The following is an 18,682-nucleotide window of genomic DNA, read 5'->3' as shown; positions in this document are numbered from 1 at the left end:
TACCCTGTAATCTTTGACTAGGTGCAAGACATTGTGAATTTTATCTTGATGTGTGATGGCTATTTTTTAATATCTTAAGAACTTCTGAGCTTTTGTGGGGGTAGTAGATTCAATTAATTTACTTGGAATACGTTGATTTTTGTTGGTATTATTATTTTTTCTGTTTTTAGACCAATTCAGTGCAGTCCTTATTCTAAAGCTCATTATTCTCTACTACTTAGATAAGAACTTCTTAAGTATTCTACCCAATGTTCCATGAATTATGAGATTTTCCATCCTGGCTGGTGAGAACAGATGCAGCCCTATTTGAGCACTGGACATTGTTTATTTTAATTCTTTGAAAGCTCATTTGCAAAAAACTAAATAAACAACGAGGGGTGAAATGTATGCATGCATTTATGATTGTAACATAGTAGCATGGACACATTATTTAAAGAAGACAGAGACAGCTGTGGCATAAACAACTTGTTTATTCCTAGTCAATGACCTTCCCCTTTGTTTTTAATATAGTCAACTTTAGCATTGCCTTGACACCCTGCATCCCTACTGAGTTGCATCATGTTGGCAATTCTACCCCCTGAATCTAAACTCAAGGGGAACAACACAAATTTTCAATAGGCTAATCAAAGCCACTTCCATGCTCTCTAGGAGGGCAAATTAAGTTGATTATTTTCATTGCTCATATGCAAATGCTGTTGCACTAAAAATTCAAAATACACAATGCATAGGTTGTATTCAGTGTCAGCATTTTATTATATGCTTATAATATATTCTTGAACAACCCACACAGTGCTTTTAACTTTACACATAATTATAGAGAATTATATCATAAAATTTTAGTGTAGCACTATTAAGCAAAAGAAGTATGTTAGGTAACTGTAGACAGATTTTCATATTTTAAAATGCTATTGGATATTTTTAAATAGTTTATATTATTTCTTATAAAATTTGTAAATACATAGAGTGGCAGAGTCAATGGAAAAGCATTTTAAATGGAAATATTATCATTTCAATTATTTTCAATGCATGTCTCTTTAGTATTCAAGTAAAGCCGACACAATTGTGTGATACAAAACCAACATTATAAATAATACACATCAACATTACCATACATTATAATTGCACTTCACAAGACCTTTACACTAAAAGCAGAACCCCCTTGAATGAAGAAGATTTAAACATACACATGCACATAGTGTAAAAATTCATAGAGGGAAAGGAAACATCATACTTAAAATTTTACTTGATATATATCCAACATGAGAAAAAAAGAGTGGTTAGATGTTTGAATTTCATTTTGATGCAATTCATGAGGGGTCCCTCACAAAGTAGATATAGTTAAACTATGAATACAATTACTTGTTTGGTGTGATATAAACTATATTTGCTTTTTAAAAGAAAAAAAATAAATTATATGAATAAGTCCTATTATTACCTCTAAAGAATTATCTGCCATATTAACATTCATTTTTTCTTAAAACCTAAGTAACCATTATATAGTAAGATATAGATAGATAGATAGATAGATAGATAGATAGATAGATAGATATAGACTTAGATATAGATATAGATAACATAGTAAGGTTTATATATATATAATTTGTATATAAGGACCCCAAAAAGGAGGGCACCCCAGTGGCCTGGCCCATGTTCACAAATCTAAACCTAAGTCAGCTTGCACTTATGGAGAAAACAACATACACAAATTGTTGTAGGAAAACTGGTGCTCAAGAGGATGGTCATATCCCAAAATGAGTAACTATTTCATGTGACATAAGTCACCAGCTTAAATACCATCTTCAGCTAAAGACACAAGAGGGAAGGGCGTGCGGGAGGCCAGTTACTGAGGCGGGGGTGTTACCAGGAAAAGTAAGCTAAACAAGGGTAGGATTTGTAATGGAGATTTAAGTCTGTTCCTTCTCTGTTAATCAGATTCTCTTGTGATTTAGGATTTTCTTTCTCTTCCTGGTACAGAGAGGGCCACACCCTTAGAAATGAACACATCTTCTATAAACGTAAATTTCCTTTACAAAAGGATAACTGCGACTCTGTACACATCTCCATCTTGTGTCTGATGTTTCTCAAAACAATCAGTTCAAAATAATCCTTAAACCAAAGAGGTATATTTCAGGGTCGGACATCCTGCTACCCTTCATAGTACTAACAGTTATGTATATTTGGCTAATGTCCTATTGCTTGAAAAGTAATGGGCATGATTGAGAAGAATCTGTTAAAGTGAGAATTGTTATTTTAAAAATAGGTTCATATATGATTATTAACTACTTATTATCAGTTTGAATAGTTATGTGAACTTATTGATTTATTCCCATGCAAATAACCAAAATCATTTACTTGAACATAATGTACAATTATTGATTGAAAGACTAATCCATGTATTATAGTTGGCAGTTTCCAATCACGAGCCTATTTCTCTAGAGTGAAAGTTTTTGGTATGTGTAACATAGTTCAATATTCAAGACTCAGCTGTATTATTTTTTCTCATTTAAAAAATACATTTAAAAACATATTTATTTTTCTAGCAGTAACTGCAGTTACTAGAAAAATTTATTTTTCTAGTAACTTTTCTAGTATTTTTCTAGTAACTTTCTAGTATTTTCTGCAGCTAGAAAAATTTATTTTTCTAGCAGTAACAGAAAAATATATAAAGGTGTTAAATAAGTCATAATGGAATTTATAGTGTTCTACTAGTTTTTATTTGGGCTGTGGAAACTACTTTGTCCCAATATTTTCTTCAGAGATAAATTTTGTTTTTCATATCAGTCTGGTCTTCTACTCAAGCCAGAACACTTTCAATTCAATCAAGTGTGAAAGAGTTGAACATAAGACTTTAAACTGTATTTCAGGAGTCATAGCAGAGATCTTCTCTCCACCTAAGGTTATAGAAAAAGATCATTACACTTCTGGACTTCTTAGTTATTTTCTTGGCTGTTTTTAATTTCTGCTTCATAATGTGCTTTTAACATATTAAGTCCTGTTTGGAGTGACTTTAAGAAAATATTCTCAAATTTTCCTGAGTTCTGTCTATAATCCAGTTTGATTTTCATTTTCATCATTTTTAGTAATCAAATACCTCAATACATTTAATGAAGCCATAGTCTTCTCTGAGTTTTGCAGTAGATCTGTTTCCATACCCTCTGGAAGAAAGAGAACCAAATCTAGAAAGGAAATCAACTGTGGTCCTGTAAACCATTGTTATTATATGTTCTCTTTAATAAAACATCAATTAGATTTTGATATTTTGAATAATAAAGGCTTCCACACCTGAATCATTACTTTTATTCAATAAGCACCTAAATAATGTATATTTGCCTTGTGAATCCAACTTGTTAATATATGGCTGAAGAATAGCTAAACCTTTTATCCTTAATGCCTCAATGGTACACAGTGTCATTAGTTTCATTTCATTTTGAATGATTTCTAATAGTCAGTGTATGTGCCTTCATCTATGCATCATTGACCTCCTAACTGAAATAAGGCCAAAATCTCCCTTAATGTCTTGCTCTTGTGGGATTTGACATCTCTTTATTACGGATTGAATTTCCTCCATGGCCATTCCTAGCTATCTTTCGTGGTTTCTATGATAAAATGTAACTGAGCGGGTGAAGATTCAGATGCCTTCCACTCCAAGTGCGGCTAGGACATCTCTCTCTGGCAGTTGTCGTCCCCCAAATAATCAATCTAGTCTATATTGCACAGAGACAAAACAATCAGAGGCCCTCCAGAAGAGAGTACTATTCCAGTCCTGCAGACCGTCTTTTCTCCAGGCAGGAAGATCCTGTCCCAGACCCGCTGTAGGGACGCAGATCTTCACAGTCCTCACCACAGTACACAGTTGGGCGGCATCTCAGGGAAGCCAGTTCTCTTAGTTCCTGTTGACCTTGAAGTTTGGTTCCTCCCCTTGCAGCCAGGCCTACTCTGCTCTTGGTGCGGTGCCAGGTCCCCTGCAGCTGATAGTCCACTTTAATACCTAGCTGCATGGGACAGCCCAGCACATCCACTTACCAGCAGGCCTTGCACCCCTCTCTCCTCGTTTTCCTGTCATTGGTATCAATAGCTATAATCTAATATCTTCTATTAAGATCTAGTATATAAAATATATAGAAGGCTTCTTACATAAACATCTCTTTAATCTATCAGTTGGTTGCCTCTTTTATTTCACTGTGTGTTACCATGTGTCAGAGGAAATCTGTATAATTACAAGTACACTGTATTTCTTAAGGGAAATCTCTAATAACCTGAAAAATAGATTGTTTTTCTGTCTCTCCCTTGTCTGTCATTCTTTGTTCCTCTCTATCTGTTTCTCCTCTTCTTTCTTGGAATATGTAGAATGTAGAACTTTCTCTAAAGTCTAAACTTTGTCTAAAGAAAATTTCCACAGGCTCTTCAATGGGTGTTTTATTCTCAGTGTTTGAAACTGTCATTTAACTTACTACCAGTGCCTGAAAATTTGCCTTTGCTTGCTAATTAACATAGTTATATAAGTTATTGTCTTTAATTTTGATGGATAGGTAGATAGACAATGAATATCAAAAAGTACAGTTCAAATCAGAACTTGTTTTTCTGCTGTTTCAATCAATAGTTATTTAAAACATCCTCAACCACTTTTAACTGTGTATTTCTTAAATGTTGGGGGTGTCTATTGAAATTTAACTTTGTTATGTTGCATAGGATGTATTTGTCAGGAGAAAAAAATGTACCATTGGAAATAAGAAATAAAATATACTCATGCAGCAAAGAGACCCACGAGAAAATCCATATGACATTAAAAAACACTATACAATTTGCAAAGCTAAAAGTTATCGTAAAAAAGCATGAATTAGGAAAATTCAAAGGTGATTTTTATTCAAAAATTTTTGCTCAATTGAATGTGAACTTAGATCTTCAACACTGTGAAAAAAAATGTGCTATGAAATTTTAAAAGTTAGGTGAAATTTCCTTGATCATTCAAGCTCTAAGTAGAAGCAGCTTAAAACAAGCTGCCTATTGTGTATTTTCTGGTTTAACCCATTGAAATAGCATGTCTTGAATTTTAAATTTTGGCTTTCCATAAATTTCTGCATTGTTGCAGGTTAGAATGTCCCTCTTAGGGAGATAATGTCCTTCCCCAAGGAAATTAAATCTATACCTTCTTTAAAAATTCAGTAGGGAGCAGTTGTTTTGTCAGGATGGCACATCTTATTGTTGTATTCTGTTTCTCACTGAAACAGTGGCATGTGTCTCAATGGCCGCACTTGAGTTCCCTGCTGCTATTATAAATGAGTATGAAGCCATTTCCCTGGTGGAAATAGCTCTAGGATTGACATTTCATTATAATGAAGGGAGCTGGTGTACCTCCACATACAACAAAACTAAATGCTTTCCCTCTCTTCCCCACATCTATCAAGAATCTCATAAGGAATAGGAACTGAAATGCAGCTTCGGCTAATGTTGGAAAATTCCATTTCTAATTGTAACTTTCTGTAGCAATCATACATAATTGCCTTATAGCCTTCATATGTAATGTTCACCAACATTACAATATTTGTCAAAGATCCAAAATATTGCCAAATTTTAAGTAAAACATTTAATTCAAACTAATGTATTTATTAAATATTAATAAGCTGGCATGCAATGTACTATGATTGCCTTTCCAAAATTTGTTACAGCATTAAATATCATTTTGAATTATTTCTCAAGATGTTGTTTAAATATGTTCTGTATTTAAAATACACACCTTTATAATATTTCTTTTATTTTCTCTACTGTGGCTCTTTTCCATCTAGCTTTCTCATGTAAATTGCTGGCTGCCTATTATTTGTTGTTTCAGCTATTTCCCTTCTTACTTGCTTCTGCCTGTTATTTTGTTGCATCTCTCTGGAGAAAGGAATTTTAATAACTTTTATTTTAACCCTATTCTTCATTTTTATTTCTGTGCTATGAACTTACATGCTTTTATATATTATCGTAGTTTATGCTGGAAGCTTTTAATTTTTAATAAGTATTATTCTTTTGTATAATTTGTTTCTACAGAACTTTGTGTTGAGAGATAAGATATTTTCCCCAGAAGTTGTCATCTTTTTTAAGTTAATTGACTCATTTTAATCTCGCCACTCTCCTGTACAACATAGTCCAAAATCAAGGTTAGGTCAAAGTTGTACAAAGACCTATGTTGTTTTCTTTTTCTTGAAAGAATACAACAAATATTTTCAGATGACTATTTTTCTCTCAGGAGAAAAAATAATTCAAAATTCATGAAAAGCATATATATATATATATACACACACACACATGCACAGTACTTTCTGACAATGACAATGAATTATTTAAAATTACAAAATAGATATATTTTTTCATTAAAAATATAGTACCACGATGATAATATGTATACTGTAAACTGCTTACCAAGTGCTTTAAATATGTTGATTCTGTATACCTCACACAACTCTGCAAGTTAAGCACTCACTTTTATTTACCCTGTTTTACATAAAAGAAGACTGAGGCTTAGAGAGGCTGAGTAACCAATGTGAGGTCACATACCTGGTTAGTGGCAGATCCCAGGAAGTATAGCTCCAGAGCACCTAATTTATAACTGTCATTTTTATTGTTGCACTCCTTAATAACTTAATAAGGAAAGAAAATCCTTAGAATTAGGTATATTTAGAATGAGCCCTCTTCAAGAGATAATAAAAGTAGCTAATATTTATTAAGAATTTACAGTGCTAGAACTGTCTTACTTGCATTGCGTTGAGTAACATTACATGAATTAAATAACAACCTTCATAACTCATAACACAGGTGTTATTTTTATCCCCCTTTTGGAGTTAAGACAGTTGTGGATTAATGAGATTAAGTGGTCAACCTAAGATCACACAAGTGATCTTGCAAGTTGTGATGCCAGGAAGGATTCTAAATCAGGAAATCTGGCTCCAGAAGTTACAGCTCTGAGCTAGAGATACCATTAACCTTTCCCACTTACATTAGTTGGTTGTTCACTGTTCCAGGTGTGAATGGGCAATATTTAATGTTTCCAACCCAGATTTAAGTTGCTCTTTCAGCCCATGTAGACTTGTCCTTAACAAAGACTTTTCCATATGAAGAAGTGTGATTCATTTACTACTGGAATTCTTAAAAGTCCTGTGCCAGATTAGTGGAAGCCATCCTAGAATAAAAAGCAACAATTAACCAATTTCAAAATGATAAATGTTAGAGGGATACTTGAAATAAAAGTTTATAGTGGGTCTTGCTAAGAAAAAAAAAACTTTTATGCAAATACCAGTTTTTGTAAACAAATGCAAACACACAAAAATATAATGTTTCATAAATGGAACTTCTACGTGTCTAGGCATTACAAGCACACAGAGGAATGACGTATGACTAGGAAATCCACACAGTGCTTTAATTGCTTATGTAGAGGTATGTTTGCCTGCATTATCCCTTGCTTTGGACTATCTTTTTCTTTTTTTCAACAGAATTTAGATTCTTATTCTTTACCTTAGGAGTTTGGCATTATAATGCTATGAAATTCTCAAGGGCCAGAAATAACAGTTTTCACTGTAGTCTGTATTTAATTTGAGCAATGTGTCAGAGTCTTCCCAAGTAAATATAATTAAACATCTCTACTTTGAATATATCCTCTGCTTTTTTTTTTTGCTATCCATAATTAAAAATAATCTTATCCCTATAAAATACTAAGAAAACAAATGCCTGTATGATGACTTAAATCTAAATCCTAAAACTACAATTAAAACCTTGGTTCAGGGCTTCCTTGGTGGCACAGTGGTTGAGAGTCCGCCTGCCGATGCAGGGGACACGGGTTCGTGCCCCGGTCCAGGAAGATCCCACATGCCGTGGAGCGGCTAGGCCCGAGAGCCATGGCCACTGAACCTGCACGTCCAGAGCCTGTGCTCCGCAACGGGAGAGGCCACAACAGTGAGAGGCCCGCGTACCACACACACACACACACACAAACCTTGGTTCAGGACAACAAAAACTGGAATATCATTGTTGACTAAAAAAATATTCACAACCTAAGTTTGAGAGTTATGTTTTATTCAGTGGAAATTTTTAGGACTTCAAGCCCAGGGGGCAGAATCTTAAGTAACCCCGAGAGAACTGCTCTGAGGAGGTGAGGGAGGTGCCAGGATATATAGGCGTTTTTGCAACAAAGGGCAGGTAGGTGGAATAAAAGATTACTGTTAATAAAACAAAAGTAGATATCTCCAGTTAAGGAATTTAGCACTTTTCTATGTATGGGAAGATGTAAGAGTCTGGGCTCACTGAAATCATTCCTTTGATATGCACCTCAGCTATCTGAGGCCAAGTATCCTGTGTTTTCACATCCTGAGTTTCCTCAGGGCTCACCGTAGAGAGTGGCTGCAGTCTGATGGTTGCTGGATGGCAGGTATTCTTTGTTTACTTCCTGAGTTCCCTCAGGTCTCACCAGCTCACCATGGCGGCAGTGGCTGCAATCTCTGATGACCATGGCATCATTTGCTTACTGATATGGCAGGCAATATTACATTTCTCTTAGTGAACATGATATTTTTTTCTGTGCTTCATCTCTTCCCTTTCTTTTTTCTAAGAGAAGCCTAATTTTTCTGTGAGAATGACCTCTTTGTACAATAGATAATGTTGGTGGGAATGTCATTAAAATCTTCTTTTCCTCACTGACACATGATCCACTCCAAGGTTAATAAATGCCCTCTTGCTGCCTCTGCGGGATGCTGTGCAAGAATTGAAAATGGTTAGCCCTGTCCTGGTAAAAAATCAATAAACAAACTTCAATTAAAATAAAGTCGGGTGGTTGTGTGATGAATTGGGAGATTGGGATTGATATATATACACTAATATGTATAAAATGGATAAGTAATAAGAACATTCTGTATTAAAAAAAATAAAATAAAATTCAAAAATCCAAATAAATAAATAATGTTGGGAGACCAGAAGGGGAAGGTCCCACACCCTATGAGGACAGCAGATCCTGAAGAAGAATGACTTCCTCTTATTGCCTGGCAAGAGCTCAGCCAATGAGAGACTGACTCAATTCCACCAATGAAAAGCCACTGCACTTCAAACTCTCAGTTCCTCCAATAGTTCACTCCAGCACTCCCAACTTCCTTTCCCTTTCTTTCAAAGAATTCTTCTCTCATTGTTGCAGGGGGATTTGCTAGTGTTGCACCATCATTGCAGACCCTGAATTGCAATTCTTTGCTGATCTTGAATAACCCCACAGGGTTTTACTTGGATTTTGTGTGTGTGTGTGTGGAGAGAAAACTAGCAGTCTATTTGTTTAGGTCAATATCCCACTGTGGCACAGTCTGGATAAGAGAAAGTTTATTTGCTTTCATCAGCCACAACTTTTGACCTGCTCTATTAATGCCATTTCCTTCTGCGGTGCTAAGCTATGACCCCCTAAGCTTCAAATAATTTCCCTTTTTATCTTCATTATTCAGAGAAAATTTGTAGTTTGTACAACCAAAGACATAAAGAAATATCTGTGGTTTTCTTTTCCATCAGTGCTTATGGTGTTCACCATATATTTTTGCCTTTAGATTTTCCAAATAACCATTTGATTTGCACATAGTGGCTATATTTACTTTCTTCCAGAAACTTAAATTTAATAAGTGTCTAAAATAAGTGCTACTAAATGTGGAGCTATTTTTTTTTAGCTTTCTTTAAAATAATATTTCTCAGTAATGAGTCCAACATTTCATAACAGTTTTCAAATTAAATCAGTACAACATTTGGGCTGGCACCATTTGATCACTAATGGAGATGCATGTGGCAGATCCTTTTAGAACCCCACCAAGCAGTCCTTTCTCCATTCTCATTTAGTTTTCAGAACTATGATTTTGTTTCTGCAGCCAAGTGCCTACTCCAGGCATGTCATTACAATTGTGTTCCCTTTTGTTAATCATTGGGCTAGAAAAGGTTATGAATACTTCTGGTCAATGAGACAAAAGTGGAACTTTGTAGCTGTGCTTTGGCGGAAGATTTTGTTCTCTGATTTAAAGAGTGAAGCACATGAGGACAAATAAGCTGTATCATGCCCTTTTTTTCTGCTTTCAGCTATGGTGGAGTGAGTGGTGAGATAATTAGATCTGCTTCAGCTACCCACAGAGGATACAGAGTGAGGATGGTATTAGACCAGAAAGATGAGAAGGGGTTGAGTTTGCCCTGTTGTTTTTGAGCAGTTGAAATTTACATCTGCTTAGTTCCAGAATACTAATTAAAGTTTCTGTGTTTGATTGTGCATCTTGACACTGTGAAAACCTAGTGAATACATTCGTAGTAAAGTCTGTATGTGACTATTGTCAATCACAATGAAAATGCATTCCCAGTACTGAGTGGGGTGTAGCACGTGCTTGTGGTAGGGAATGTGCTGGCCCAAATAAGAGAGATGATAATACCTTCATTAAGTAAGTTACTCTTACTAGATACTCATATTTTCAGCAAAAATCATGCTGATATTTTAAAAAATCTGAAAAACCAATGTTGTTTCCTTTGGTGTGAGCCACTGTAAATGAATGATATAAATTAGAAATACGTAAGATACGAATTGTCATGAACAATTTGTAGCATTCATGATTAAAGAGGCAATATTAAAATACAAACTAAGCTAACAGTAAGTTTTAACTACATTATTACACATTTCAGTAATTATTTAGTATGGTGATAATATCTAAGTTTAGAGCTACTTTGAATATTTTAATTATATTTTAAATTGGTATTAAATAACATGTCATTATTCTGTATATTAGAGAAGAACTAATTGGCTATGCCATAGTTGACCCAAAATAATGCAAGAATGTTTGTAAGAATGCTATTCTGGTAACAATATTTGTACAAACGAATGCATAGTATCTATTATGACAAAGGAATATAGGGTACTCAATTAAAATTAAAATTAATCTGGAAATTATAAATTACTAGATGAAATATGAAATAAAATATGAAATCCTCACCTGGTTTAACTGAAATATATATATAATTTTTATTTTTAATTTGAAAAAAGTCATCTTTCAGAGTGTTTTAAATTGTACACCAACATATTTCTTAATTTAATTTCATAAAGAAATTTCTTTTTGGATTATTTCTGAAAGAAGTTAACCTGTCAGTTGGTGAGGACATGGTCTTGCCTTTAGTGCTGATGAAATGTTTTATTATGCTAAAATACTTGAGGTCTCCAAAACACAATGGTGTTAATTATACCAGCTCTTATTTAAAATAATGTGGAGCAGAGTAGTTAAAAAAAAAAAAAAACATGATGTTGAAAAGAAAATGCTTCTGCCCATTCAGCCTTAAGTAAATATGAACAAGTTTCAAGGCTTAATAATCAAGGGCACAATATATTAAAGATATTTAAGGAGATGGATTATTTTTTATTTGGGTTCTACTTTTACACCCTAGAGAAATTAAATACTGACATGACTGCCTTCTTTGGGACAATTTTTATTTCTCTCAAAATATTTCATTCCTCCTAATGCTGTTATAAATAGGGTGCAGTGCAAAGGTAATTAATCCACTGTGCTAGGAAAGAGACATACAGTGTGCTTACCTTGACTTATTTTATTGTGAATTAGTTCCCATACAAAGCTATTAGAAACCACAATTAGTTTTACACATTAATCTTGTGGAATACAGGTTTGTGTACTGAGATTCTTGGATACATAGTAAATGTGTATATTTATGTACAACATATAAAAGAAGGATATTGCTAAGGAAAGTTTGTTAGATGTGCTTATTTAGGCTATATTTGCATTGTGACACATGACTTCTCACTGTTCGCAAATATAATGTAATCATGCAGTTGATCATAAATTTATTTCACCTGGGATTAAGATGATTACCTTATAAAATACGTACTTGCAGTATAATGTCATCACATGAAAGAAATCAGATATTTTCTAACAATACATTTGCTAATAATAAAAATGAGTGTACCTTGTCTTAAAATATTTGCATATTGTAATATTTTTCTCATATGAAATGTCATCTTGTTAACATAAGTTTTTGCTGCACTCCAAATTATGCAAAGAAATGCTAACCAATTTCAGCTCTTCAGCACACTTGAAAGTTTTCAACCCAACCCTCATAAAGAAAGTGGCCTTTTATTGTGGCAGGGTGAAAGCATGTTTTTATCTTTCAATAATTTGTCAAAGTTTACTAATGGGGGGGCTTCCTTGGTGGGGCAGTGGTTGAGAGTCCGCCTGCCCATGCAGGGGACACGGGTTCGTGCCCCGGTCTGGGAAGATCCCACATGCCGTGGAGCAGCTAGGCCTGTGAGCCATGGCCGCTGAGCCTGTGCGTCTGGAGCCTATGCACGGGACTGCCCTGGTGGTGCAGTGGTTAGTAATCCGCCTGCAGTGCAGGGGATGTGTGTTCGAGCCCTGGTCCAGGATGATACCACATGCCACGGAGCAACTAAGCCCGTGGACCACAACTACTGAGCCTGCACTCTAAAGCCTACAAGCCACAACTACTGAGCCTGCATGCCGCAACTGCTGAGGGCCATGCACCTGGAGCCCGTGCTCTGCAACAGGAGAGGCTACCACAGTGAGAGGCCCATGCACCTCAACGAAGAGTGGCCCCTGCTTGCCGCAACTAGAGAAAGCCTGTGTGCAGCAACGAAGAACCCACACAGCCAAAAATAAATAAATAAATTTATATTAAAAAAGTTTATTAATATGATAGTTTGACTATTGCTCTTGTCATTTGGGAGAATGTGATTGTGTTCTAACTAAAAAGTAATTTATGTGAACAGTTGAGAGTACAGGTTGTTAGAGGATGCTTTTTGAGAGACAGAGATATGGAGAAAACTTTGAGGGATATTCCATTAGAAATATTACAGATACTGAGTTTATTTGGCAATTTATATTTTTTCCTTGAAAGTAGAGAAAAGAAACGACAGAGTGTGCTAAAATTCCTGCCTATGTCATCTTTCTCTCTTTTTAACAGCAAGATGTTATGGACCTAGAGATTTATACATTTTTGGGGGGCAGGGTTCTCCTCACACTCTTTTATCAGTAACTTCTTAAAACTGTTGGGGACTAGGGATCACTGTCAGGGCTGATCATTTCTAGAGACCATATTCTGCATCTCAGGTCTTGGAATCAATTGACTTGAAACAAAAGTCAATATCTGTTTTTTGTTTTTCTTTTGAGAGTAGATTTTATCACTAGTAAGAAGGGGAGATGTTGGAGGAGTTTGAAAATATCTCACTGAAGATCTCAGATGAGGAAACCACGGCAATATTACAAGTGCAAAATGATTGAGGCTGAACCAGTGTGAGACTAGCAGGCATGGTGAGAAGTGTTTGAATTGTTGATATATTTCAAAAGTAAAGCAGACAGGATTTACTGAAGGACCCAAGGTAGAGAGTGAGGAAAAGAATCAAGGGTGCCTCCAGTAATTTTGGCTTTAATAAATTAAAAGATGAAATTGTTATTCATCAAAATAGGAAAGAACACGGTGGAAGGGTTTCTGAAAAAAAAAATCAGGAGTTCATTTGTGACATGTTCATTTGCAAAGACCTGAGAAATATCTATATATCAGATCGGTTGAATGGGTAAATAGATAGATTGACTCCACAGTAGAAGTCCAGGATTGAGATATAAATTTGGGAGTCTTTTGCCTATATATTATATTTAAAGCTATGACATTGAATGAGATTACCTGGGAAGTGGGACGATATGGAGAGAGAAGAGAATTGATGACTGAGCCCAGGGGCATAGCAAAATTTAGATGTCCCAGAAGTGGATAGAAATCAGCTAAAGAAGGCAGACCAGAATTTCTCAGTCTCAGCACTACTGACATTTCAGGCCAGATAATTCTTTCTTATGGAAATATGGTCCTGTACACTATAGAACATTTACCAGTATCATTGGCCTTTACCCACTAAATGCTAGTAACACACCCTTTCCCCAGGTGTGACAACCAAAGGTTTCTCCAGACATTGCCAATGTCCCTAGCCGGTAAAGGTTGTGGCAGCAAAGTAGCCCCAAGTTGAGAACCAATACACTAGATGTTTAGGAAGAAAACAGGCAAATGTGATGGCCCAGAGGCTAAGTAAAAATTTTTTAAGTTCCATGGAGGAATGAGTGATTAATTGTGTCAAAGAGGTGAAGTAAGATAAGGACTAAATCATGCATTAACATCATGGTGGTTACTGACATCACTGTATCTCCCTTCCTGGACTATCACAACAGTGATTCAATATTTCTGTACATTTCAAAATCATCACCATGATATCTAGTTGCCATCTGCCACCATACAAAGATGTTACATAAATATTAAGTATATTTCCCACACTGTACATTTCATACCTGTGACTCATGTATTTTCTAACTCTAAATTTGTACCTCTTAATCTCCCTTACCTATTCCTCTCCTCCCTCTACCCTCATTTCCTCTGGCAACCACCTGTTTATTCTCTGTATCTATGACTCTGTTGCTGTTTTGTTATGTTTGTTCATTTTTTGCTTTTTTGGACTTCATGTATAAGTGAAATCATACAGTATTTTTCTTTCTCTGACTTATTAAACTTAATACCCTCTTGGTCCATCTATGTTGTCACAAATTTTATTATTTTTATGGCTAAGTAATATTCAATTGTATTGATATAGCACATCTTCTTTATTCTTTCATTTATAGATGGGCACTTAGTTTGCTTCTATATCTTGGCTATTGTAAATAATGCTGCAATGAACATAGAAGTGCATATGTCTTTTCAAGAAGTGTTTTCATTTTATTCGGATAAATACCCAGAAGTGGAATTGCTGGATCATATGTTAGTTCTAATTTTATTTTTTTTTTATTATTTTTTGTGTGTGTGATACGCGGGCCTCTCACTGTTGTGGCCTCTCCCGTTGCGGAGCACAGGCTCCGTACGCGCAGGCTCAGAGGCCATGGCTCAGGGACCCAGCCACTCCACGGCATGTGGTATCTTCCCGGACCGAGGCACAAACCCGTGTCCCTTGCATCGGCAGGCGGACTCTCAACCACTGTGCCACCAGGGAAGACCAACTTTTAATTTTTTGAGTAACCTCCATAGCATTTTCCATATTGGCTGCACCAATTTACATTCCCACCAACAGTGCACAAGGGTTCCCTTTTCCCCACATCCTTACCAACACTTGTTATGTCTTATCTTTTTAATGATAAAAAAAAAAAAAATTCTGACAGGTGTGAGTTAATATCTCATTGCGGTTTTGATTTACATTTCCCTGATAATTAATGACACTGAGCATCTTTTCATGTGCCCTTTGGCCATCTGTGTGTCTTCTTTGGAAAAATGTCTATTCAAGTCCTTTGGCTCATGTTTTCATCAGGTTTGTACAATTTTGAGTTGTATGAATTCTTTGTATATTTTTGATGTTAACACTTTATCAGACGTAATTTGAAAATATTTTCTAGCATTCAATATGCTTTCCATTTGTTTATTTGTACTTTTGTTTGAAGTTTATTTTTTTTAAAATAGCCCGTAATTTTATTTATTTATTTAAAGCATGGATCATTCTTTTTTTTTTTTTTAATTTTATGTATTTATTTATTTATGGCTGTGTTGGGTCTTCGTTTCTGTGCGAGGGCTTTCTCTAGTTGTGGCAAGTGGGGGCCACTCTTCATCGTGGTGCACGGGCCTCTCACTATCGCGGCCTCTCTTGTTGCGGAACACAGGCTCCAGATGCGCAGGCTCAGTAGTTGTGGCTCATAGACCTTGTTGCTCCGTGGCATGTGGGATCTTCCCAGACCAGGGCTCAAACCCATGTCCCCTGCACTGGCAGGCAGATTTTCAACCACTGCGACACCAGGGAAGCCCTATTTTATTTTTTTTAATTTATATTTATTTATTTTTTTGCGGCACACGGGCCTCTCACTGTTGTGGCCTCTCACGTTGCAGAGCACAGGCTCAGGACGCACAGGCTCAGCGGCCATGGCTCACGGGCCCAGCCGCTCTGCAGCATGTGGAATCCTCCTGGACCGGGGCACGAACTTGTGTCCCCTGCATCGGCAGGCAGACTCTCAACCACTGCGCCACCAGGGAAGCCCAAGTTTAATTATTTTTAATGGTCACTTATTAATACACATAACCAAAGCATTGGTCAAATGCCAAATCCTCCCAGAATTCTGTTCATAGCTCTACCATCTTCTCCCCTAGAGAACTTTGAATGTAATTTTACTACAGCACTTACTATTCTCTACCTGTTTGGTATTAAGAGACAGTTTTTCAAAATTAAGAAACTTCTAATTCATTGTTTCATTTCCCAAACACTGGTGTAATACTTCAAAAAATCTGAAATTCCATTGAACTTGATTTTTAAAGCACAAGAAATTTATTTTAAGCCTAAATCTTATGGAAGATCAATGCATAAAACAGATGCTCTGGCTAATGTTAAGTAGATATTTATAAATCTTTGACCTCTTTTTCAGACCCCACTTCACTGTGATTCAGTCACATTAGTTGCATCCTCGTGTTAAGATCAGCCCCATAAATTCTGATCCAATACAACTCACATTTATCTTTCAGTAAGAGCCTCAAATGATTCCTATCCTGCTCCAATATCAGACTGTTACATTAAAGATTCAGTTCAAGAGCTCTTTCTTAATCTTGAATCTATAAATCTATGGAAAGTTCTGTTTTCCTATATATCTTGGTATCTAAATTTATCCATGCATTTTTCTCCCTCCCACATTCTCTCTCCTAAATGTATCTGTATGTGAAAATCTTCTGGATTGTATACGCATATAATAATATGTAAAAATATATTTAATATTCCAGTAAATAGAAATCCATTCAAAATTTTTGAAATTATATTCAGAAAAATAGAATAAATTGGGATAATTTTGTAAGTTGTCTTACGCTAAAGATATTTATTATGAATAATGCTACAAATTTATTAGCAAGGAGACATATATAGTTGTAAAAATTCAATACATTTGAAACTGATAATCTTTGTCAGCCTTTTTTTTCTTTTATATTTTAGATATAGGTATTTTCACTTGCATTTTCTAGGTTTTTCACCACTTTGCATGGTCATAGAAAAAGTAAACTAGGTATTTGGGGGGAAATTTCTTAATATAATTAATATTAGATTGCTTAGAATGTGACTTAATTTGATTGACTTGTGATCTGAAAGGTAATAGTTTTGGTTAAATGTGTGTGAAAAGCAAATTTAAGCATGTCTAAATTCATAAGCATGATGAATTAAAGTATGAAATAGTTCACTCATCACTCATCTTTGACTATCTCTCCATTGTAGCATCACCAGTTATGTTTTCTATTGAGCTATTTTTGCTTCAACTGACAGTATATCCTATAAGACTAAGTTACATATTTGCATAAAATTGTATGTATTACACATCAGAGTAATCTTTCAAATTTGTCACCTTCCAAAAGAGTGATGAATCAGTGGATATATGTGATTTTGCTCCATTATTCAAACATAATGGGAGCACTGGAATATGTTAAATACGTTTAGGTGAAACATGATTTATATCCTTTAGATAAAAACCTACTGATATTGCCATCTCAACATTGTTCTTCTTAATCTGTGTTATTTATTTTAAAACATATTCATATTTCAGAGAGAAGTAGCATATTCCAACTTCAGTGATGGAGCATTAATTGTATATTCATGCATGAAATATGGTCTCACCAAATATCACCTGCAGAATTTCATGTATAAATTTGTTTTCCCTATCTGAATAGTGCTCCTTAATATAGCAGTGTACAGTCTTATCACTGACAAAATTAAAGAGTATAAATACAAATCACAGAACAATTTTTTATGTTTTATAGTCAGAAAGACACTTTAAAAAATTAAGAAGCTTAGCAAAAGTAATTTTAGCAAATGTCCTGGGAGAAATATGCTATTAGACATTTCCTCCAAAGTTATGAATTGTTGGAGGAGAAATATTCTGTTTTCTGAATTATCTCTGGCCTCACATGATCTTGTTATCCCTTTTAAGTTCCTACTTCTATTTTTTCAAAGCCATTCAGCATAAAGGATATCAGAATCAAAATAACCCGTGAACATTATATCTCATACAACCTAATTAAGAGGCAAGGGAAAAATAAAGCAGTATCTAAATTTCTTTGGAGATTTTGTTGTTTGGAACAAATAGAGTTTAGTGAAAATCAGTTGTTCTTGAACAGAAGTATGTAGGTTGGAATTTTGCTCTAGAACCTACTAACTCTGTACCTTGAACACATTTACATACAAGAAGAGTACTTGCATCACCAGTTTCTTGTGAGAGCTAAATAAATTTGTACATGTGACATGCAAAAATCAGTGCTTGAAATATAGCATGTATAAAAAAATGCTAGTTAAAATCAGTTTTACCTGGCTCCTTAGATATATGCAACTCACCACTTCTTTTTTTTTAAATATATATCCACTAGAATTGTTTTTTCATGTATATTTAGTAGCACTCTTCCCATCTGTTAAAATATATGATCATGTCTTTTTCAGGGAATAAGATATTTGTTCTATTAAAAGTTTCATTAATTGCTGTTGTTTTCTCCTGTGGAAATGTGGTATTGGAGTGGTCAAGAGAAACTCTACCCAATGTCATTGACTCTCAGCTAGGAGAGAAACATAAATCAAGGGAGAGCATTCTTTTTCCTTAAACAATACTTTATTTTTATTTCTTTAATAGAAATGTAGCTGGTGTACGATATTATG

Source organism: Pseudorca crassidens, chromosome 5 (assembly GCF_039906515.1).
Source record: "Pseudorca crassidens isolate mPseCra1 chromosome 5, mPseCra1.hap1, whole genome shotgun sequence".
NCBI classification, from domain to species: Eukaryota; Metazoa; Chordata; class Mammalia; order Artiodactyla; family Delphinidae; genus Pseudorca; species Pseudorca crassidens.
This window is presented reverse-complemented; position numbering follows the sequence as displayed.